The sequence below is a fragment of the Drosophila bipectinata genome, chromosome XL, assembly GCF_030179905.1.
Source record: "Drosophila bipectinata strain 14024-0381.07 chromosome XL, DbipHiC1v2, whole genome shotgun sequence".
Taxonomy (NCBI): Eukaryota; Metazoa; Arthropoda; class Insecta; order Diptera; family Drosophilidae; genus Drosophila; species Drosophila bipectinata.
Genome location: NC_091734.1, coordinates 15,409,463 through 15,432,234, shown reverse-complemented (window position 1 = coordinate 15,432,234; position 22,772 = coordinate 15,409,463). Strand labels below are relative to the sequence as shown.

General features: G+C 46.3%; 1 long non-coding RNA gene across 1 annotated transcript; it reads right to left on the bottom strand.

The window, feature by feature from the left end:
* Positions 1 to 508: 508 nt before the first annotated feature.
* On the bottom strand, positions 509 to 16,616 carry LOC138926599 (uncharacterized). The gene is made up of 5 exons (XR_011443168.1): positions 16,602 to 16,616; positions 3,696 to 3,848; positions 2,947 to 3,625; positions 601 to 2,462; positions 509 to 523 (listed from the first exon to the last, which is right to left on the bottom strand). It is a non-coding gene; the product is annotated as an uncharacterized lncRNA (long non-coding RNA).
* Between the last annotated feature and the right edge of the window lie 6,156 nt (positions 16,617 to 22,772).

The following is a 22,772-nucleotide window of genomic DNA, read 5'->3' as shown; positions in this document are numbered from 1 at the left end:
TTTTCTTTTTGTTTTAAATAAATTTATCCTTTGCTAGTTTAAAAATTTTCGCCGTGGTGTCGGGGACCAAAACAATAAGGGCACATTTCTCTTATCTTTTTGCTGGTGGGGCTAAGCATATACCTCACTCTATTGGACTGGGGAAGAACTTGGTCGTCAAATACTTATGACTTCTGACGCACCATGGTTAGTAGAATTTTCCACCAACCATCACTGAACAACACAAAAAAAATATATGGACCGATTCTCCTTGTCTTCGATGGCCTTGTCGCCGGTGCAACCGCCGGTTTACTCCCGCTCGGAGCCCCTCGTCGCGATGAACTAAACACCAATCTTCCCTCTTGTCCGTTCGCTCGTTTGTCTCACAGCGAACTCGCGGGCGGTACCCGATCGGAAGTGCTGGTCGCTGCTATATGCCCGGAGATGCTGATCTGCGCCGTCGGTCCCACCGGAACGCCCGGAGTCCTCCTTTTTCTTTTCGGCCTCCAATGTGTCTGCTGGTGTTTCCGCTCTGGCCGGCCACCTAGTAACAGACCCAACATAAACGCACCATAAAAAACTGCCCTCTAATTATTTGCTTTTTTTCATTTCCACACTCACTCAGGTTTTACGAAGCTGACACTAGGACTCGAATCTCGAATCCAACAAACAAAAGACTTGCAAAGATTGGGTTTTCTTTTTTTTTTTTTTATCTTCCATTAGTTGATATAACCGTCTGCTCTTATGTAAGGCTGGTTAGGGAATGCTCTCCCCAAATCTCTCTAGCCAGACCGACGCGGGATTTAAGGCGGGCAGCCTCCTGGAGTCCACAAATGGCGAACTCCTGGATTTAATTATTCCAGGCGCCTCCTCATTCTATATAACCCATTATCTCCCACAGATGGCGCACCTTCCTGCCTAATGCGGCGCATAGGTGTCGCTTTCTGCTATGGCAAGTGGTACACTGTTTTTAACTCACGTCGAAAAAGGGCATTCTTTCTCCTGAAATCTATTTTGTTCTCTTTGGTCATATTTCTTTTAAGTAACTTCCATGCTTGTTTTTTTGATTTGCAGAAGGTTTGAAGAGTTTTGTTCCACCAGGGCGTCCTTTAGGTAACTGTTGGGAAGGCCATTGGAATGCGCAGATGTGCACTGCTAAGTATTATTTTATTTGGGCTTATTGGGGTTTTTATTAACAGGTTGGTTACGATCGGTAGGTGATCGCTTTAGGTTTATTTTTAGGTGGACTGAGTACGAAATGAAGACTACTAACATTTAAGATAGCTTTAGGTTGGAGGTATGTTGATATTATGTTAATTTTTTTCCTAGAGCATATTTCAATAATAGAGCGTCAAAGTCGAATCCTAAGATGATTTCTTTAATGTTTAAACTCTATTGTTTTGTGTATTAGAATTGCCACACCAGAATTGCCATTAGAATTGCCACATTGCATAACTTTTAGGGACAGCATAAATATTGCTTTGCATTAGGTGTGTCTCTTGTAAGGTTATTATTGGGGGGCTGTCTTTATTTATCAGAGTCTGAAGTTCCTTAAAATTTCCAAAAATCTTCAACAAAATATGTCCTTGACGCTTGTATGAGCACTCCCGGTCATTTCATAGCTTCCAAGGAATGGGACGAAATGATTCAGTGGTTTCCAGGTGGACTAGGATTTATGGTAACCTAAAAACATAATCATTTGTGTATGAAGTGAATAGCTTCCTCGCGTACACCATTTCACGACAAAACAAATTAGCCTGTGGATGGTACCCTAGATTACAGCACTAAAAAGCTCCGACTTGAGATAGTATGCGACTGTATTTACAGATTCTTTATTATATTATTTTAAACATGCAATTATCAAGTATATATTATGTGATTGCTTTATTAAAATTTATGTTTCCAGTCAAAAGTTTTATGTACTGTGATAAATGCTTGACATTCAACATAGAATGTATCGTTATTTTGCCCAAGCTAGTTTCAATTTGACAATCTTCTTGTTTCTTGGAATCTTCATTATCATCTCCACATTCCATGAACTGGTCAAAATCTCTTTCAGACTTCTCTAATATATATAAATAATTTTTAAATTGTTCAAACGATATGTATTGCATGTTGGGGCATTGTTGTCTCATTGTTAGGTGATGTTCACATCGAGTATCGAACATCCAACGACGTGGAGCTAGCGACTTGATTTGAGTGTATTCTAAATTTTCTTTAATGTAAGTTGGTTCGTTGTTTGTGGTTATTACTAAGGTGCTACAAAATAATGCATCCTGAATAAGCTGTGTTAGTTTTGGTAGATTAGTAAATTCATTAAAAATTTTGCTAAAGGTGCCTGTATTGTGGCATTCCAATTTTTTAAACTTGTCCAACATTGTTGGAGACATAAAAGCAAATCGAATATTTTGTAGGATTTTAGCTGTGCTGGATCTGCGACATGGCCACAAATGATTAAGCCACATAAAAGCACTGTATAATAACTGAAACGACACAAAATAGAAGGTTTTTTTACGTCAAAGAAAAACAAGAAAGGAAAGCTAACTTCGTGCGTTTCCGAAGTTGATATACCCTTGCAGTAAAGATCGGATATATATAGCAAAAATCGGATAAAGTTGGCCGATACTCATATGAATACGAAGATTTAGTTGGCCGATCCCTATCCCGGTAATTTGTTAGATCAGTTGACTTGAAGTACAACCCATAGAAAAGATAATCTCTCTAACTTTAGAAATACCAAAGTTTTGGCATTTCCGATCAATGAGTTATAGACAAATGGACAGACAGACAGAGAGACGGACACGATCAACTCAGGAGTTGGTCCTGATCAAGAATATGGGGTCGGAGAAGTCTCATATACTGCGTTGGACTTTTGACCAGAATTAGAATACCCTCTGCAAGGATATAAAGTAATATAAACTATATATATAAATAAATAAAAAGAGTTTTAAAAATAAAATGGTATACTTTTTTGTTACTTCCTTTTCCTCCTTATTAACTCACCTCCATTTCTGAGTTTACTGCCAAAGAGCTGGATGCTAGAAAATGGCACACCTGATTTTCATTAAGGCAAAGAAATTCACGACTGGATAGTATTATCAAAGTCGCTTTGGATATGCGGCTAGCCATCAATTCGTTAATTTCATCCAGTTCATAGGCGTGGCGCTCTTCAAAAATTATATTAAATGCTGAAAAATTAGTATAGATATGACTATTTAGAACGTTCCAGGCATGCTCAAGAAGCTCAGTTATTTCCAAATATGATGCAGCTCTGAGAACTTCGGGCATATTAAGCATGGGTATTTTTCCCATTTCCGAAATCATCCATTGATAAACATTACTAAAGCCATTTGGAGACAATTGACGTGTGGAAATATTCAACATATTTTTTTCCAAATTTTTAAACATTTGTTTTGAGTAAAGTTTTAAAATGATTGCGTGGCACATGAAATAATGATCCCTTATATTTATTATAGTGTCAGTGTGTTTATTGTCTTGAATGTTTTTTACCACAACAGTGGCTGGTGAAACTTTGTGCGTCAGTAAAATTATGTTGTCTTCTTTGTTTCGTTTTACATTGATATCACCTAAACTTTTTTGCACCTTGGAAAGCAACCTACATTCGTTTTCAAATTTTGAATAAGTCCTTTAGAAAAAAATAATAATAAGAATTTAATATCACATTAAATGAGTAGTTCGATTACTTCATAACTTACATGCGAAAGTGTCCTGGCCGTGGCTCATTGGAGAGTGTAGTTAAATATGGACGACTTTTGTGCATTTTGCTGATATTTCATATATGTATGTCTAACTTTGTTACGATGATTGTTTGAATCAGAAATTGTTTGAATTGGTTACTTTGTTATTACCTAAAATATTTTTACATACACTAAACTAAAACAAGAAAGGAAAGCTTCGGGCGGAGCCGAAGTTTATATACCCTTGCAGTTAAAACCGGATATATATCGCAAACATCGGATGAAGTTGGCCGAACCTTATGATTACATCACAATAAAACCAATTAATTACGATGAAAAATCTAAAAAAAAGTCCCAAGCTTCTATCTTCAAAAACACGAAAGTTGGGTCATTTCCGATCGTTCAGTTATATGGCAGCTATAAGATATAGTCGGCCGATCCTTATGAAATTTGGCATGTCGTAATGTGTTGCCAAGAGTAGCTTGGCTCGTGTCAAATTTAAACTCTCTAACTTTAAAAACACCAAAGTTATACCATTTCCGATCAATCAGTTATATGGCAGCTATAAGATATAGTCGGCCGATCCGGGCCGTTCCGACTTATATACTGCGTGCAAAGAAAAGAATGGTGTGTGCAAAGTTTAAAGTCGATAGCTTTAAAACTGAGAGACTAGTTCGCGTAGAAACAGACAGACGGACATGCTCATATCAACTCAGGAGGTGATCCTGATCAAGAATATATATACTTTATAGGGTCGGAGATGTCTCCTTTCCTGCGTTGCACACTTTTGGACAAAATTATAATACCCTCTGCAAGGGTATAATAAATATAAACATCTTATAAATACCTTGAGGATTTCCAAGTGTTTTGAATGGCAAGAAACGAATCAATCCTGAATGACAAACAAAGTTCGGCTATATTTATTTTCACCACTTATTATTCTTCAAGATTAAGAACAATACATTATAAGCTGTATTTGTAGACAGAACTTTTAGGCGCGAGTTACCAAATGGAGGGAGTGGAGTGGTTTTGAAGGTGTTTTAGTGGTGTAAGTATTTTACGATTTGAATTATATTGAGACCAATGCCTTTGGATTCTAATGATGATCTGAGTATATTCTCCCGAAAGGTTTTACAAAGAAGTTTAAAGTAAGACAAAGAATGAATGTGTATAGGCTGCAAAAGTGCCTAGCTCAGCAATGGGCCGGATACTTGTGCTTGCGATGATCCTCCTAGTCAGCATACGACCGGGCGCTGACCGTATTGGGTGTCATCGAGGTGTAGACACGATGTGCAGTGGCAATAGGTGACCGTGACTTCACTGGCTAGTGACGTCGTCGGTAACTCCTCCCCTCCTAGAGTGAAGTGACGGCCAGAGTGAAGGCATGGTCGACACGAGTTGCAGTGTTGTTTCAGGGGTAAAAAGTGTTGTTGGTTGTTTTTTCTCCTGATCAGGATTGAGATTATTGCCATTGTGGCTATTCCTTACCAATAGTATGTAAAGGCGGTCTTCGATCGCTGTCTCGCTAATCTCGTTCATTATCGTAAAATTTTTATACCCTTGCAGAGGGTATTATAATTTTGGTCAAAAGTGTGCAACGCAGTGAAGGAGACATCTCCGACCCTATAAAGTATATATATTCTTGATCAGGATCACCTCCTGAGTTGATATGAGCATGTCCGTCTGTCCGTCTGTCTGTCCGTCTGTCTGTTTCTACGCGAACTAGTCTCTCAGTTTTAAAGCTATCGTCTTGAAACTTTGCACACACCATTCTTTTCTTTGCACGCAGTATATAAGTCGGAACGGCCCGGATCGGTCGACTATATCCTATAGCTGCCATATAACTGATTGATCGGAAATGGTATAACTTTGGTGTTTTTAAAGTTAGAGAGTTCAAATTTTAGGTGAGAGCTTTTTTTGGCAACCTTATACGACATGCCAAATTTCATAAGGATCGGCCGACTATATCCTATAGCTGCCATATAACTGAACGATCGGAAATGACCCAACTTTCGTGTTTTTGATGATAGAAACTTGGTACACATTCTATTTTTGGTCAGTTTATCCGATCTACCAAATTTCATAACGATCGGTTGACTATATCTTGTAGCTGACATATAACTGTACGATCGGAAATGGTTTTTGGTAGAAATACCAACTTTGGTATTTTTGAAGATAGAAGCTTGAGACTTTTTTTTAGATTTTGTATTGTAATAAATTGGATTATATATTCTGTAACGAACTGTCTTTCCTGCTGCTGATCGCTACAATTTGCCGCGACTAGCTCACAGAGTTTCGCGGATCCGTTCCACCGAATTTATAGATTCGACGTGATTGCCCAAGCCCAGAAAGTAATACAAATAGCTTGAAGTTTCCACACTCTTTATTTTGAGAGCTCTTTACACTACAAAAGGCTTTCTTTCTCTTTGATTCGTTGCTCCTTCCGTTCCTGTTGGCTCCGTCGTCGGCGTCCTATGCGGGTTGGCCGGGATACGCTGCCGCTGTTCCGTCGCCGCCGTTACTCCGTCGCCGATGGTACTCCTGTCGCCGCGCTGCCAGCGATTCCGCTACCTTCTGCCCTTTGACCTTGAGAAGACACCCCCTTGGGTCGACTACGACTGATCTGACGGTTGGCTGCGGTCGCTCGCCTCCGCTACACCGGGACACCGTGCATACGCTCCGGTGCCAGGTTTGGGAGTTTGTTTGCTGACTGCCGCCTTCGCTACACCGGGACACCGTGCATACGCTCCGGCGCCAGGTTTGGAAGTTGCCGTGTGACGTCTCCGCTACACCGGGACACCGTGCATACGCTCCGGTGCCAGGTTTGGAAGCCGCCGTGTGCCTGATCTTATCGTCGCGCACCCGCTACACCGGGACACCGTGCATACGCTCCGGCGGACCCGAGTTTGTAGTGGCGGGGCTGGTGACCAGGGTGTTCTCACTTGGTCTGTGACTTGGACGCGAGTCCTTGAGTCGGCCGATCCGTGTTTCGCAGGACCACGCCTGTTGGTTGCGATTCCAGGAGTCGGTAAGGCGTACGCCAGACTTTATCCCTTCTTCACTTCCTCGCAAGGCTACCTGCCGTGTTCGGGAATGGCTCAACTCGACTCTGACGCCTCGGGCTTGTAGAGGAAACCGTCCAGCAACGGATCCTTGTCTCCCTAGTTCTGTATGTCTCGTGGTTACCGGGCGTGTGATCCCAAGTATGCCTCCTTGTTTCGCAGGACCACGCCTGTTGGTTGCGATTCCAGGAGTCGGTAAGGCATACGCCAGACTTTATCCTTTCCTCACTTCCTTGCAAGGCTACCTGCCGTGTTCGGGAGTGGCTAAACTCGGTCTCCCCACCCTGGTTCTGTCTTGTGTCTCGTCCTTTACGTCTCGTGTACACCGGGCGTGCGATCTCGAGTTGGTCTATCCTTGTCTCGCAGGACCACGCCTGTTGGTTATGATTTCAGGAGTCGGTAAGGCATACGCCAGACTTTATCCTTTCCTCACTTCCTTGCAAGGCTACCTGCCGTGTTCGGGAATGAACCAACTCGTCTACACGACCCTGGGTTTCCGGAGGAAAGTCCAGCAATGGATCCTTTCCTTATTTTCTTAATCGCTCTCCTTGCGCTTGGCTGTCGGACTCTCCAAAGGCGGTCCTTCAACTCAAACAAAACCCGAATCCTTTTAGAAACGCTCTAACCCTTGAATGGCGGACTCTCCACAGGCGGTCCTCCAACTCAACGCTACAAGCTTCCTAAAAAGACTCGTCCCGAGCCGCTCCAGTGGGCCTCCTTTTATACTGACTGGAGCGCCCGTTAATCCTCCTGGATTCTGCTCCTGCCGTTAATCCTGCTTCCAGAATCACGCCACTTTCCCGTTGGCGGGTCGCTGTCCGTGGCCCCTCGTCTCCCTCGGCCACGGATCTCTGCTGCTGGTGCGTGGTGCACCGGTGGGCTTCCAGGGCCCGTTGCACTCTTCGTCGCAACCCCCCCCCTCTGCTCCTTGCCGCTCACTCCGCCACACTTTCTAAGGCACGCCTGCGCATCGTGCTGACTCCCCACTGGACTACTTTCCCAACGTTGCCCCGGGACCCGTTACGTTCCACGTCGATTCCTTCTTCCCCCGGGTGGCGCCGTTTACCCTTTCACCTGCCACCGTTACGTTCCACGTAGATTCCGTCCTCCCACGGGTAGCCCTTCGCCAGAACCCACGGTAACTGGCTTTCACCTTTCCCCCCAACCCCCCGTACTGATCCTGGCGACGTTCCCTTGGGCTGCCCGGGTTGTTGACCGGTGGTTGACCCCCTTTTTCCGCCTCCTCGGCCTCCCCCCCTTGCCCCCGGCTATCTGTCTTCGCGTGTGGGGAGACTAAATCTCCTCACACTTCCCCCCTTCTTCGGGAAACGACAGAGCCGTTTGGACATCGGCGTTGATGCGCTGTGCTGAACATGGGCCCCCCAAAAAAAATGACATTCTCGGTTACCCTCTTATTTTGGTGTGGATACCTATCCACTTCCCCCCTCCTTCGGAAAACGACTGTGCGCTCCCCTGGGACCCTTTTAGAGCACCTAGACTATGTACCCTATTCCCTGTTTTTTTTTCTCTTCTTTTTTTTTTTTTTTTTATTAATTTTTTTAATAATAATAATTTTTTTTTTTTTTTATATATTCTTTTTCTTTAATAATCTACAATTTTTAATTTTTTTTTTGTTGTTCTTCTTTCCTTATAATTATTTTTTCTTTATCTTTGTTTTCAGTTAGAGTTTTTTCTTTTTTTTTTTTTATTCTAATAATTTTTTTTTTTTTTTTTTTTTTTATACATATATGTATCTATGTTTTTTCTTTCCTATTTTAAATTTTTTCTATATACCCCCTCTTTATATATACCCCCTCTTTCTATATATCCTAAGCTTAAATTAATTAATTTATTTTTTTTTTTTTTTTTTTTTTTTTTTTTTTTTTTTTTTTTTTTTTTTTTTTTTTTTTTTTTTTTTTTTTTTTTTTTTTTTTTTTTGTTGTTTCCCCTTTTTTTTTTTTTTAATTAATTGGTTTGTTTTTTTTTTTTTTTTTTTTGCTTTCTTTTATTTATAAATTTTTCTTGACTTTTACTTTTTATACTTTTCTCAATACTTTCACGCCGTTGGTTCCTCCTCGCACTCGGAAGCATACGGCTCCAACCTGTGCCATGACACACCACCTTCCGGTGCGTCCGCGCCTCCTCTCCACCTCCGCCGCCACCCTCACACAGAGCTCCGGCGGCCAGTCTTCTTCTGGGACCTCCTTGTCACCTCCATCCGACGCTGACCTCATCAGCACCGGCCTTGTTGGCCTCTCCTCCGGGCAAGAGTGCTGCCGGCCCAGCGCCGGCTTCTTTGGTGTCGGCCACACCCACGGCCCCTTCGTCCATGGCTCCTCCTCCTTATCCTCCTTCCTTGGGCGTGGTGTAGGTGGTGCCGCAGGCCACGTTGCTTCCTGCTGCCTCTTCCTGGCGGCCGTTGCCACCTCCCTTTCCTCCGGTCGTTCCGACCGAGGGCGTGGTGTTGGTGGCACCGCGGGCCACCGCGTCGCTGGTCGGGTCCTCCTCGTGGCTTTCCTCCTCTTCGCAGCCTCCACCAGCCGCCTTGCCCGTCGCAGCCGCATCCTCCTCGACATCGCCCTCCTCATGGCTCTCTCCCGTCCATCTCTCCTCACGTCTCTCCACTCCCTTTCGATCTCCTCGCAGATCTCCTCTGCCCTTTGGGCCCTCTTCCTCGCCATCTCCGTGATGGTGACCATCGCCTCCTTCCGCTGGCGGCACCTCTCCGATCTCCTCCTATGCTCCAACGCCTCGCTCCGGCGTCGCTCCTCCACAGTGGCGCGACCGACCGGAATGTGTTTCCTTCCTCCTGCTGCCCGTTGGATCGCCCACTCCGTCCTGATCCGTTTTCCGCTCCATGTGGGATCGCCGACTATCTCCAAATCGCTCTCGTCGGACGAGACGATCATCGTTGGCTCTGACATGTTGCTCATGTTGCTTCGTTGATTTTTTTTTTGAATAGACCGTGCTCCTCCCAGGCGCCGCCTTTTATAGCACGTCCAACTCCCGCTACTGGATATGCTCCGTTACTGTTCCGTGACTGGACCTGTTAAAGCTCCCGTTACTGGACATATCCCGTTTTCCATTGTGCACTTGTGCCGGTTGCCGTTCTATTCCTCCTTCGCCGGTGATCCCATGTCTTGGCACTTCAGCTCACTCACGTGTGCCCTCTTCTCTTTCTTTGTTCTTCCGTGCCGTATGATGACAATTACCGGCGAAACGAAATTGACGACCGTGTAGGGCCCATCGTACCGCGGCGCCAGTTTTGCTGCGAATCCCTCGGCTGCCTTCGACAAATGGTGCTCTTTTGCCCACACCGTTTCGCCAATCTTTGGGCTCCACTTCCGTCTCCGTAAATTATAGTGCCTCGCCTGGTCCTGGGCCGCCCGCTCCATGTTTCTCCGCACTATTTCGAAGACTTCCTTCATCTTCGTCGCGTTCTCCGTGGGCGTTCCTTGCCCAACTCCTGTGCCCAACGCGTTTTCGTCGAACAACGCTCTTGGCATCCTGGGCTCCCTGCCCTGCGTTACAAAGCAAGGCGAATACCCTGTCGACTCTGACACTGCCGAGTTTACTGCCAGCATGAGCTCTGGCCAGTGCTCGTCCCACGTCCTCTGGTCCTCCCCAGCGAACTGGGCGATCATCGTTTTGATCGTTCTATTCGCCCTTTCTGTTGGATTTTCCTGGGGCGTATATGGTGCGGTGAACTGGTGGCGCACGCCAAGCTCCCCGAGGAACTTCTTAAAGCTGCGGCTGGTGAATTGTACGCCGTTATCCGTCACCATCACCTTTGGAACTCCATACCGAGCGACAATCCTTTCTCTGACTGCCTTTTGCAGTGCCTCGGTAGTTGCTTTCCGCAGTGGCACTATCTCCGTCCACTTCGAAAACCGGTCCATCATTACCAAAACCATTGTATTCCCATGTTTAGATCTTGGCAATGGACCCACGAAGTCCGCGCACACCGTTGCCCATGGCTCTTCCGGGACCTGTGTCAGCATTTGTCCTGCTGCTTGCATCTGGCATGGTTTGTATTTTAGGCAAGTTTCGCATCTCCTGACATATTTCCGGATGTCTCTTTGCATCCCTGGCCAGAAGTACCTGGCGGCCACTCTGGCTATCGTCTTCCTCACGCCTAGGTGTCCTGCCGCCGGTGCGTCATGGTTCTCTTTAAGGACCTGCTGCCTCGACTCCGTGGGCACGCACAACTTCCATGACGCCACTTCCTCGCTTCCTGCTCTATGCGGAACGTGACGGTAAATCAAACCGCCCTCCTCGACGTAGTCCGGGAATTTTTGCGGGCTTGCCTTCATTTTCTCCTTTAACGCGTTTATCCACACGCACTCTTGGACTTCCAGATCCACGGTTCTTCTGAATTGCTCCAACACCGGCTGGCGAGATAGCGCGTCGGCGACCACGTTCAGCTTACCCTTCCTGTAGCTGATGACGTAGTCATACTGCTGCAACTCGAACACCCACCTCGCTATTCTTCCAAGCGGGCTCTCGAGGTTGTTGAGCCACTTCAGTGCCATATGATCCGTGATTACGTCGAACTGATATCCTTCCAGGTAGGGCCTCATTTGCCTGATCGCCCATACTATGGCTAGGCACTCCTTCTCCGTTGCCGAGTAATTTTTTTCAGCTCCAATCAGCGTTCGACTGGCGTATGCGATCACTCGTTCGCCCTCCTCGGTGTCCTGGGTCAGGACCGCTCCGACGCCGTAGTCGCTTGCGTCCGTTTGCAGCACGAACCTTTTCTCAAAATCTGGGCACGCCAGAACTGGGTCTTCCGCCAGCCGTGCCTTCAGGGTCTCGAACGCCTCCTGGTGCTTGGGGGTCCATTCCCATTTCGTCCCCTTTCGTAGCAGATCGTTCAAGGGCTTCGCGATTCCTGCGAAATCTGGGACGAACCGCCGATACCATGACGCCATCCCTATGAACTGTCGTACTCCCTTGACGTTTGTCGGGGGTTGCAGCTCCGTAATGGCAGCGACCTTCCCCGGATCCATGCCGATCCCTTGGCTCGTTATTCTATGTCCCAAGTATAGCAGTTCCTGCCTGAAAAAATGACATTTTTCCGTGTTTATCCGCAGGTTTGCTGCTTTCAACCTTCTGAACACTTCTCTTAGGTTCGCCATGTGTTCTTCCTTGGTGCGTCCGATCACGATGATATCGTCCTGATACGCAAAGGCATGTGGAGCCATGTCCGGCCCTATGACCTGGTCAAGGGCCCTTTGAAATGTTGCCGAGGCTGAGTGCAACCCGAACGGCATCACCTTCCATTGGTACAGACCCTTCCCTGGAACGGTGAAGGCGGTGTACTTTCTGCTTCCTTCCTCCAGAGGGATCTGCCAATACCCGTCCTTCAAGTCGAGGCTGCTGAAGAATCTGGCCTCCCTTAGTTGCTCCAATATGAAATTTATTCGTGGCATTGGGTACGCATCTTTTACTGATTTTGCGTTGATTTGCCGAAAGTCCACGCACATTCTCCACTGGCCCGTCTTTTTCTTCACCATTACAATCGGTGAGCTGTATGCGCTATTCGAGGGCTCAATGCATCCCTTTTCCAACAGCTCCTCCACTTTTGCGTTTATTTCCCCTTGTATTTTTGGGTTTTTGGGGTAATATCGCTGCTTTATGGGAATGTCGTCCTTCATGGTGATCCTGTGCTGAGTTATGTTCGAGCATCCTGTTTGGACGGCGAACGCTTCTAGCTCACTCTCGATAAATCTCTTATTGCGTTCGTCTTCCCATACCTCTGGACATCCGGACACTGCTACGGACAGTCTATCCTCCAGACATCCGCCCCATCTCTCCCTTTTGGGTATGGTAACGCGGTGGCCTGCGCATGTCACCGTTGCGCCGAACTCGCTGAGGAAATCCCATCCCAGCACCAGACTGTCCTCCATGCCTGGCATCACCAGCAGGTTCAGTGTCTTTGTCCTGTTGCCGAAGCTTATCCGAGCCTGTAATGCGGCGCGTATTTCTGTATGGCTTCCATTGGCTAACTTTACCCGCCTCTTTATCGCGACTCGTTTCCCGGCTATTTCCTGGCTCTCTGCTAGGTCCTCTGATATAAAACTTGCCGTCGCTCCTGTATCCAGCATGGCTTTCACCTCCGTGCCCTCGACCTCGATGGTTGCCGTCAACTGTTGCTCTTCTCCGGCTAGTCCTCCTATTAATTTCGAGAGGCAGCACCGTGCGATCCCTGCTCTCCTCCCTGTTGCTGGGACCGCTGCGCATTTCCCGCCCTCTGGCAGCATTCTGTGCTTCGAACTCCTGTCGCGCCGCACATTTTGCAGAAAAGCAGCCTCGGGTTCCTGCACCCGCTGGCCCAATGGCCCATGCCACCGCATCGGTTGCATGCCTGGGCTGGGTTCTCGACCGGACCCTGCCTTGGCCCTGCTGCCCACTGCTGATTAGGCTGCTGCGGAGCCGACCTATGCTGGGTCTCGGGCTGCCATCTCGGCATCCAACTTTGGTTCGTGTTATTCTGACGCTCCGGTGGGCCTTGGCGCGGTTCCTCTCTTTGCCACCTTGGTGCCCATTGTGTGTTTTGGAGGGCCTGGTGGTGGAACTCGTCCCGTTGCTCTTTCTGGGTCCATTGGTCCCTCTGGTACCTTGCCGCTTCACCATGCTGCGGTCCTTCTCTCTGCCACCTCTCGTTTACGGCCGGCTGACTGTGGCTCCACCTTTGTTCTGTGGCCACTTGCCTGTTAAAGGCCTCTTCCTCCTGCGCCAATTCTTCAAACTCCTCTGCTAAACCCATCACCTCCTCTAAAGATGCGCAGGCGTACGGCCTTATGAACATTTTCATTCTTGGCATGCAGTTTTCGACGAGCCTCTCTATCACTTCTTTCGTTGTTTTGCCTAATGGTTTCATTAGTGACTGAAGGTCCACCATGTATTCTTTGAACGGCTCTCCACGACGCTGCTTCCGTTGGCGAACTTGGTCCGCCAACTTCTCGAAGTATCCTTTCGGCAGGAAAAAATTCTCGAAGCTTGCCTTGAACCTCGCCCATGTTGGCCATTCTTCGTCGTTCATGATGAACCATCTTTGGGCCCTGCCCTGCAGTAGTTCTGGCATGGCTCTGGGGATTGTATTTATGTCTAATCCGTATGTCTTTGCGGACCACGTTACTCGGTCCAGGAACTCTAACGGGTCCCCTGTGCCGTCGAAACGAAATGACCAGTCTCGCACCTGTCTGGCTACTTTGGCGTAATCCACCGGGGCCGGAACATACTTTCTCGACTGCGGTTCTATGCTCCTTCCCATTCTTGGATCTGGTACCGCCAGGCTCTCTATAAACTTCTCTGTTTCGCTGGCTGCTCTTTGCCTGGGGGTTGATCTTTGTCCAAACCTTTCCTCTAGGCCGTGCGTTAGCGCCAGTACCTCCTCTTCCTTGGTTTCGTCGACCCACCTCGCCACTGAGGATCTCATCGCTTCCACAGTCCCGTCTGCTGGTAGACCGATCTCTCTACACACTTCGCTCAGCTCCTCCTTTCTCAATGTGTAGATCCAATTCTTTCTTCCCATCTTTCTGCTATGTTATTTTCTAGGCTAAATGCAATCACGAAGTTTGGGCGCCAGGTGTAACGAACTGTCTTTCCTGCTGCTGATCGCTACAATTTGCCGCGACTAGCTCACAGAGTTTCGCGGATCCGTTCCACCGAATTTATAGATTCGACGTGATTGCCCAAGCCCAGAAAGTAATACAAATAGCTTGAAGTTTCCACACTCTTTATTTTGAGAGCTCTTTACACTACAAAAGGCTTTCTTTCTCTTTGATTCGTTGCTCCTTCCGTTCCTGTTGGCTCCGTCGTCGGCGTCCTATGCGGGTTGGCCGGGATACGCTGCCGCTGTTCCGTCGCCGCCGTTACTCCGTCGCCGATGGTACTCCTGTCGCCGCGCTGCCAGCGATTCCGCTACCTTCTGCCCTTTGACCTTGAGAAGACACCCCCTTGGGTCGACTACGACTGATCTGACGGTTGGCTGCGGTCGCTCGCCTCCGCTACACCGGGACACCGTGCATACGCTCCGGTGCCAGGTTTGGGAGTTTGTTTGCTGACTGCCGCCTTCGCTACACCGGGACACCGTGCATACGCTCCGGCGCCAGGTTTGGAAGTTGCCGTGTGACGTCTCCGCTACACCGGGACACCGTGCATACGCTCCGGTGCCAGGTTTGGAAGCCGCCGTGTGCCTGATCTTATCGTCGCGCACCCGCTACACCGGGACACCGTGCATACGCTCCGGCGGACCCGAGTTTGTAGTGGCGGGGCTGGTGACCAGGGTGTTCTCACTTGGTCTGTGACTTGGACGCGAGTCCTTGAGTCGGCCGATCCGTGTTTCGCAGGACCACGCCTGTTGGTTGCGATTCCAGGAGTCGGTAAGGCGTACGCCAGACTTTATCCCTTCTTCACTTCCTCGCAAGGCTACCTGCCGTGTTCGGGAATGGCTCAACTCGACTCTGACGCCTCGGGCTTGTAGAGGAAACCGTCCAGCAACGGATCCTTGTCTCCCTAGTTCTGTATGTCTCGTGGTTACCGGGCGTGTGATCCCAAGTATGCCTCCTTGTTTCGCAGGACCACGCCTGTTGGTTGCGATTCCAGGAGTCGGTAAGGCATACGCCAGACTTTATCCTTTCCTCACTTCCTTGCAAGGCTACCTGCCGTGTTCGGGAGTGGCTAAACTCGGTCTCCCCACCCTGGTTCTGTCTTGTGTCTCGTCCTTTACGTCTCGTGTACACCGGGCGTGCGATCTCGAGTTGGTCTATCCTTGTCTCGCAGGACCACGCCTGTTGGTTATGATTTCAGGAGTCGGTAAGGCATACGCCAGACTTTATCCTTTCCTCACTTCCTTGCAAGGCTACCTGCCGTGTTCGGGAATGAACCAACTCGTCTACACGACCCTGGGTTTCCGGAGGAAAGTCCAGCAATGGATCCTTTCCTTATTTTCTTAATCGCTCTCCTTGCGCTTGGCTGTCGGACTCTCCAAAGGCGGTCCTTCAACTCAAACAAAACCCGAATCCTTTTAGAAACGCTCTAACCCTTGAATGGCGGACTCTCCACAGGCGGTCCTCCAACTCAACGCTACAAGCTTCCTAAAAAGACTCGTCCCGAGCCGCTCCAGTGGGCCTCCTTTTATACTGACTGGAGCGCCCGTTAATCCTCCTGGATTCTGCTCCTGCCGTTAATCCTGCTTCCAGAATCACGCCACTTTCCCGTTGGCGGGTCGCTGTCCGTGGCCCCTCGTCTCCCTCGGCCACGGATCTCTGCTGCTGGTGCGTGGTGCACCGGTGGGCTTCCAGGGCCCGTTGCACTCTTCGTCGCAACCCCCCCCCTCTGCTCCTTGCCGCTCACTCCGCCACACTTTCTAAGGCACGCCTGCGCATCGTGCTGACTCCCCACTGGACTACTTTCCCAACGTTGCCCCGGGACCCGTTACGTTCCACGTCGATTCCTTCTTCCCCCGGGTGGCGCCGTTTACCCTTTCACCTGCCACCGTTACGTTCCACGTAGATTCCGTCCTCCCACGGGTAGCCCTTCGCCAGAACCCACGGTAACTGGCTTTCACCTTTCCCCCCAACCCCCCGTACTGATCCTGGCGACGTTCCCTTGGGCTGCCCGGGTTGTTGACCGGTGGTTGACCCCCTTTTTCCGCCTCCTCGGCCTCCCCCCCTTGCCCCCGGCTATCTGTCTTCGCGTGTGGGGAGACTAAATCTCCTCACAATTCATATTCCCATAAGGATCGGCCAACTATATCCGATGTTTGCGATATATATCCGGTTTTAGCTGCAAGGGTATATCAACTTCGGCTCCGCCCGAAGTTAGCTTTGCTTTCTTGTTTTTATTCTAAAGTTACGTTCAAGAGTTCGTTGAATTCACCAATATTGCCTCTGTACATAATAACGTTGATAGTAGTGGGACAGTCTTTTATTTCTAATAGGCCTGTACCGGTGAAGTTGAATTTTTCAGCACACGAAGAAATTATTAGGATGTTGATTAGGACGATGCTTACGCCCTCTGATTGCCAGATCCGTTATTCCTGGTCGGTTTCCTTTGCCCCGAATGTCGCTGGTGTTCCTGATAAGATTTCCGCCAAAGTCTTATCAGGACTTTGATTTATTTTGAGACTTGGGATCCGAAGTATCTTCCCCGTGGCATAGGTACACTATCGCAATTTGTTTAACCTTTTCTTTTACGTAATCTAATTTTGTTTATAGGTGGTATATGTTAGTATTAATTGTGGGTTTTTGGATTAAGAAAATTATTTTGGCTCGTTGGCTATTGTTTCAGTGTTAAATATTTTATATAATTTGATATCGTTTTCTAACTCAAAGTTCTGTTTCTTTATAAAAATTCGAGTATATTCTATTTCTTTCGTATTAAAAATGAATTTTAGTTTGATGAGGAGATTGCTCTCCGCTATGTTTTTAATATTATTGGTTAGTACACTCTTATTAAAGTTAATACGATTAAAAAATTAAAGAAGATGAATCTGTTTTTGGGTTTATACAGGGTGACAATAAATAACCCGGACAATTTTTGAAGCAATCTATTATAAATGTATTATGATGCTGACCTTAAAAAAATGCATTTATCGATAGCTTGTACTTTTCTAATACAAATATATATACATTTTGGTCTGCTAAAGCTCCAGGTACCTATGCAATAATCGAGCGCCGTCAATTTGAGCAGTCTTTAATGGTTTGGGGAGGAATATGCGCCACTGGCAAAACACCCCTTGTTTTCATCGATCAAGGGGTCAAAATCAATAAGGAAGTGTACCGCCGGGACGTTTTGGAAACTGTTGTGCTTCCTTGGGGCCAGCAGCACTTCGGTGATACGGAGTGGACGTTTCAACAGGATTCAGCGTCAGCCCATAGAGCCAAATTGACTCAGGACTGGTGCAAAGCCAATTTCCCGGACTTTATCACATGCAGTGAATGGTCACCTTACTCGCCAGATCTTAATCCGATGGACTATAGTGTGTGGTCTATTTTGGAGCCCAGGGCATGTTCTTAATGCCACATAAGTTTGGAGGCGCTGAAGCAATCATTGCTCCGAGAATGGGATCGATTATCGGAAGAACCTCCTGCGGCCCATTGCGCTAAATTTCCAGAAACGTTTAGGGCTCTGCATCGCAGCCCAAGGAAGCCACTACGAAACCAGCTGAATATAAGTTAACACAATACCTATTTAATAGTTGTGTATCTGCATTTTTTCTCAAATACAGTTCCTTAAAAAGTTATGATCAAAAATGTTTGTCCGGGTTATTTATTGTCACCCTGTAGAAATGAGTTTATAGAAAATGTCCCAGTTGCGGTTAATGTAAGTAACCTTTCTTGATACCTCGATAAGGTTCTATTGGGTATCCCTTGTAAAAATGTTCTCTACCGATTCAAACGACTTCGGAGGTAACTAAAAACCGCATCCCAAAAGCAACAGACCCAAATCATAGCTGTCTATTCCATTATAATAAGTGCTCTCTTCAATATTAAATTGAAAATAAACTTCATACGCGTTTGCGCCATAAGAGAATATCAAAACTATAAATCAAAAATCGTTGCTTTGATAAACACTGGTGCTAGCTTACTGCTGAACTTCTTTGCCACATTATTTACTTACGTTTTATTTACGTAAATTGTAAATTTTGGCGTTTGCTTCATGACACTGATTGATTCTTTCTTTCGCTTTCTTTCGAGCCAACAATAAAAAGTCCGGTGTTTTCAACGCTACATCGTCCGTTAAAGCATTTAATATCTTGAGTAATTCGTAATCTCGGAAACACGACGAAAATCCCGTACTCCGATGCACACTCGACTTTAAAAATGCACTTATCTGGTCGATGTTTGAATCCCAGTTTGTATGATCGCTATCTATGTACGCCCTAATTGCTGCTAGTATAGATCGGTTTACACGTTCGCTCGCCTTAGCTTGCGGTGGATAGGTAGCCGTGAATATGTGCTTGACTCCAAACCGAGTTAAAAATGCTTTAAATTGACCTGACTTGAATTGGGATCCGTTATCTGTTAAAATTGACTCCGGAACACCAAATGTATAAAACACTTGTCTATCTAGGTAGTCACAGATCCTATCGGCGGTAAACTTACGCAAAGGGTGTAGGAAATGAAATTTCCTCCCTTCTTAGACCTAGGGTAAGGTCCTAGCAAGTCGATGTTAAGTTTCTGGAACGGTCTTTCCGATACTGTGGGTTTCCCTAACGGTGGTCTCAGTATGGTGTTCGCACTCTTGCTCGTTTTACAAACGGGGCACTCAGAGACGTAGCTACGAATTTGAGTTACCATCCCTGGCCAGTATAAATATCGCTTTAGCTTCTCGATCATCTTGGCCATGCCAATGTGAGCCGAATCGGGAGGATTGTGACCTCGCGATATCACATCGTCAACTAAGTTGACTGGAACGTACAGTTTCCACGCTTATTGTTCGTGCACTTCATCTCCGCTTGATGCTTCTGTAAACAAACTAGTCGACAATTTTAAAATCCGGTAACCTGTCTTGATTGGCTCTGATCTGTTCTCGTAACTGTTGTATTGCGCTGAATTGAACTCTTCGGAATCTAAGTCAATAATAGGATAGTGGACCATCCATTAGCTCATCTATTGTTCCTTCTTCGCGACGCGACAATGCATCTGCTACGATGTTCTGTGAGCCCTTGCGGTGTTCTATTTTCAATTTGAGTCCGCGTAACTTCAAAGCCCACCTTTCCAAACGATCTCTTAAGTCTTTCTGCTTCAAAAGCCATCGCAGTGCGGCATGATCAGTGACGACTTGGAAATCCAACATAGGATATATAAAAATTCAATATAGGCTCTAAACTTCTCTATTTCTTTTATAACTGCTAAACATTCCAACATTCCGTAACGGAATAGTTGTGTTGGGCCTTCGACAATTTTTCTGACATGTATGCTATAGGCAATTACGCCGTCTTCATTCCTTTGCGCCAACACACATCCTAGCCCGTACACTTAAAAAAACGAACTGTTTCTGGAAGTCAGGCATCCGCAGAATTGGTGACGACGTCAACATCTGCTTTATTTACTTATTCCACTCGAGTTTCTTGTTCTTTTTCTGTCTGTCAGAAGGTCTGTCAGTGGGGTCGCGATTGTAGCGTAGTTGTCCCCAAACCGCCTGTACCACCCTGACAATCCGAGAAATCATCTCAGCTGTTTCGCCGAGTTGGGAACTGGAAAACTGACCTTTTCTGGGTCGACTTTCAATTGGCCGTGCCCAATGACATATCCTAAATATCTAATCTCAGTCATGCAAAACTTCGACTTGGCTATATTAATTGTCAGGTTTGGCTTTCGCAAATGGCTTGCGATTTCTTCGAGTAGTTTCAGATGTGACTCGAAATCTTCTGACAAAACTAGAAAATCGTCTAAGTATACGAATACTCTCGTGCGCACGGTTGGTGGTATAACTATGTCCATTAACCTGCACAGAGTTTGAGCCGCAAAGACCAAAAGGCATTACTTTGTACTGATACAATGGTCTGTTGGGAATAGTGAAGACTGTGAACTGTGACTTCTCTTCCATTGGTATTTGCCAGAACGCGTGTTTCATATCTAGTCCCGTAATGTACCTAGCTGGTGGCAATCGACTAAGTATGCTATCCACATGAGGTAGTGGATACGCATCCTTGATCGTGAGTTTGTTTACTTCCCTGGAATCTAAATCGAACCTTGGGTCCCTTTCTAACAAGAACGCAATTGCTACTCCATCAACTCTTGGAATCCTCTATTATTCCTAATGCCAACATGTTCTCTACTTCTTTAAACATCATTTCATCTTTTGCTGGTGAGATCGGCCAATGTCGCTGCTTGACAGGCTTTGCATCACCAACATCAATGCTAAGTTCCAACACCGGTGTTCTCCCTAAACCGTTTTTTTTCATAGGAGGGCAACTGTGTTATGACTAAATCTAGCATCTGCTCTTGTTTAGTCGAAAGCGCGTGAGTTTAGGGAACTTCACGTTTTGACTCCTCTCTGTCTTCCTCAATTTCCGATACTAATTGCTCTAGTCCCACAATTTGATCTAGTAATCCGAATTGTCGCCAGAAATCTGTGCCTAACTAGACGTCTTTCTTAAGATCTAGAATTACAAAATCGACTCGATCGACTTTCTAAGATTCCGATAGATCTTCGTTCTAATTTTTGCCGTGACGTTGCATAATGCGTCGTCTTTGCCAATTCAATAGCTGCTTTGCCCCCTATGCAACTTATGGACGCGCCTGAGTCCAGTAACGCTAGGTATCGGTTCTTCTCTATTTCACTCCCTGTATAAAGCGTGTTATCTGAGTTCAAAATTATCGCCGAGACTAACTACTGCCGACACGTCTGAACTTCCCTCCAAAATCTCTGTATTTTTCTTTTCGACCGTCCAGTCTCTCTCTCACAAGAGTTGACGTTCCCTAGGATCCGTTCTCTTGCTTCCCCATAATTTGCCTCGCGAATATGATAGGGCTTGAACTGAATGGATCTATCCTGTAATGTTTCGTAAAGTTTGTGCTCCTTCTTGAGCGGAGACAGACTTATCGTAAGTTCTGTCTGAGTACTATTATCGTTTTCTATTGTCTTGGATGCGACGCCTTCACGTTGCTCGTTGCATCCCCTCTCTGGTTTTCCGACGGGTTGCATTTTGACATCGAGGCCCCTCATCCATAGCAAAAGATACTGCGGGCGTTGAGACAGTCTGTCAGTCGCATCTGTCTGCGTGTATACCAATTTTGTCAAATGCCTTGCAGAAATCGAGGGAAACAATTTATAGGTGGTTTTTTGTATTAAGGGCCTCTCTAATAAGATAGTCAGTAAACAACAGACTATCCACTATCGATTTTCCCTTCCAAAATCCAGTTTGGCTGTTGTGTAAGAGTTTATGTGAGCTCACAAGCCACCATAGCTTTTTGTGAATATTTTGTCTAGTAACCTAGCGAGACAGTAATTGAGGGAGATTGGGCGATATGAAGCTAGATCTGTCCTATCTTTTTCCGGTTTGAGGAGGGGTAAAATTATACTAATTTTATATTGTTGTGGTATATGAATATGTAGTATTTTGTTGTAAAGTTCAATAAGTCTGTATTTTATGGTCGTAGGTAAGGCTTTAACCATTGGATAGTTGATTCTTTCTAAGCCCGGAGTTTTCCCTTTTAAAGAAGCCAGGGCGGAAAAAAATTCAAGGAAGGTTATGTTTTCTTCTATTGGAGCAGCTTTCTTACTTGGAGGAGGTTATAATGAGTTATTTAGAATATTATTTTTACATGTATGAAATTCGTTAGAAAACTTGTCGTCATGAGAGTCGGTCGACCAGATTGGGTAGAACACATTAGCAATATCTTGTTGATCGGTTAGGTTTTCAAGAGGATTGTTTTGAGTTTTGAATGTCAAGAGTTTTGAATGGCTTATTTTGTAACCGTTGTAACGATTGCTACAGTAGTAACCAATTATGGGGAAGGGCTGGTGTTGCGGCTGGGAGCCAGCGCACGCTATGATATCCGGCTTCGGCTCGTCGGCAAGGGGGTGTTATTTGCCAGTTCCCAGCGGTGCCCATCACAAGTATGGATCTTGATTTTAAATTGCGTGCTCGCGACAAGACATGCTCCGGTAATGAGTCCCGAAATCCCCCTATGGCTAGGGAGCTGCTATCCTTCCTCGGCTAACCCGGAGTCACCCAGGTGTTTTAGGGGCGACTCATATTTGCCCACCCTACCTTAGGTCACTCAGCCCCGCTTCATGCGAGTGACCCCTTTGTCTTTTGGCTTCTCCTACATCCTTAAACTGCCGCTGCGGCTAAAATACCGAATTTAGAACATTATAATTATTTATTGGACTAGACTAATAATGAACATCTTACAAACTATCCTCGAACGCATAAATCAAATGACGACGGACATTTAAAAAGACATTTAGGGCAAATTAACATTAACGAATTAAAACAACAAAAAAAATTTTAGGAAAAAAGGGGAAACTAAATTTTGGTCTTCTGATTGAATAAATATATATACGATTTTAT